The following is a 2,292-nucleotide window of genomic DNA, read 5'->3' as shown; positions in this document are numbered from 1 at the left end:
TTAAGACCTCTGGGATTGCAGTGCAGCTTCTTGCCACTAGGCCACCAGGGCTCCCTCTTTCTGTTACAAATAAGTATTTTGGAAAAATGCAAAAGTATAGTTATCTAGCCAGTTGCTTTTCTTTTTTTGATGTTCTTCTTTACTTTTTAAAGTGTGAAACAATTCTATTGTTATATCAAAGCATATAAGGAAGAGCCAGAAAGTCTTTTCTCTGGATCAGGTGTGAGGTAATTCTTGCATGAAATTAGCTATTTCTTGGCAGAAATAAAAATAACAAACCACATGAATCTGTTCCATGACTTATCCAGCTTCCAACCAGGCATCTTTGTTAAATTCAAATGTGTTATTGAGAATCTTCGTCTCCTGCACTGACCTTCCACCTTTCTAAGCATGTCCCTCGCCTCTTCAATCTTTGTGTGCCTGATGAAAAACATTTACTTCTGCATGTAGAAAGTGAAAGATAATTGCCACCGTCATCAATAAATTTTTATACTGAAATTATAATTGCTGTTTTTGTTTGTTATGTGCTGTCGAGTCACCTGAGACTTATAGCAACCCTATGTACAACAGTCCTAAACCCTGCTCTATCCTGTGCCAATCTGATTGTGACACACCTACCTCCATTACTCCAGTCACTGAATCAACATATTTCATCTTATTGTAGGTCTTCCTCTCTTGCACTGTCCTGTCACCCTCCCAAGCATGATGTCCCTCTCCAAGGACTGGTACACCTTGCGAAATATCCAAAGTATATTGGACAAAGTCTCAGAATCCTTGCCTCCAAGGAAAAGCCTGGTTTCACCCTTTCTAAGATGAACCTGTTTGTTCTCCTAGCAGTCCATGGTGTATTCAATATTCTTCTCCAGTACCACAGCTCAAAGGCATCAATTCTCCTTCTATCCTCCCTAGTCATTGTCCAGATTTCTGATGCATAGCAAGTAATTGCAAAGACCATGGCCTGTATCAGGTGCACCTTAGTCTCCAGACTGATATAATTGCTCTTCAGCACTTTGGAGAGGTCTCTGATAACAGACTTTCCCAGTGCCATTTGTCTTTTAATTTCTTGGTTGCTGGTACTAACAATTAAGTCATGTTATTAACAGAAAACATAGAGACTACTAATGTACCTGGAGTTTCTACTATACACAGTGTAATGTAATTGTAATTATGTGTTGTTGAGTATACAACTCATATGGACTCTATGTGTAATGCCTCTGAAACTTTCCCTATCTTGGGAAAATCTTATCATCTCTGACACAATGACATAATTGCTACCATCATAGTATCAATCCATCTCATTGAAAGTCTTCCTCTCTTGCACTAACTTTCCACCTTTCCAAGTATGTTGTCTTTATCCAAGGTTTGGCCCCTCCTGACCACATGACCAAAGTATGTGAGATGAAGTTTCACCATCTTTGATTCCAAGGAGCACTCTGGTTTCAAGTTCTGCAGGACAAAGCTGCTAATTTTCTTAGTAGTTCATGGGATATTCAATACTTTTCTCCAGCACCACAATTCAAGTTTTCTTTTGTCTTCCTTAGTCATTGTACAGCTTTCAGATGCACAATAAGCAATTGAAAACATCATGGCTTGGATCAGACACACCTTAGTCTTTAGGCTGATATCATTGCTCTTAGCACTCTGTAGAGGTCCTTGACAACAGATTTTCTTAGTGCAACTCTTGCTAACAACTTTAATCTTTTATTTGTCTACCTTTTGTTGCCTATTGGCATAGTGAGGATTTTTGTTTTCTTGACACTGAAATGTAGTGCATATTAATAGCTATAGTCCTTGACCTTCTGCAGCAAGTGTTTCAATTTCTTCTCCCTTTAAGTGAATAAGGTGATGTTATCTGCATAATACAGGTGGAACCAGAGATTTCTTTCTTATTTTTTTTTAAAAAGGAAGGCGAACTTTTCAGGATATTGTTATGTGCCATGGAGTCACCTGCAAACCATAGCAACCCTGAAGAGCAGCTCTGAACCCTGCCTTGTCCTGAGCCAGTCTCACTAATTCCAACACACCAACTTCCACTGTCCTAGCCATTGTATAAATCCATCTTTTCCTGCACCGTCCCTTCACCCATCCAAGCATGATGTCTTTCTCCAAGGACCAGGACCAGTCTTTCCTGGCCACGTGCCCAAAGTATATACGTATATCAGACATAGCTTCAAAATCCTAGCCTCCAAGGAGAAACTTGGTTTCACCCTCTGCAAGACAGTCTTATTTGTTTTCTTGGCAGTCCATGGTATGTTCAATAATCTACTCCAGCACCAAAACTTGAAGGCATCA

This window comes from Elephantulus edwardii, unplaced genomic scaffold (genome assembly GCF_000299155.1).
Source record: "Elephantulus edwardii isolate Elephantulus edwardi_28Jun2011 unplaced genomic scaffold, EleEdw1.0 scaffold00085, whole genome shotgun sequence".
NCBI lineage: Eukaryota > Metazoa > Chordata > Mammalia > Macroscelidea > Macroscelididae > Elephantulus > Elephantulus edwardii.
This window is presented reverse-complemented; position numbering follows the sequence as displayed.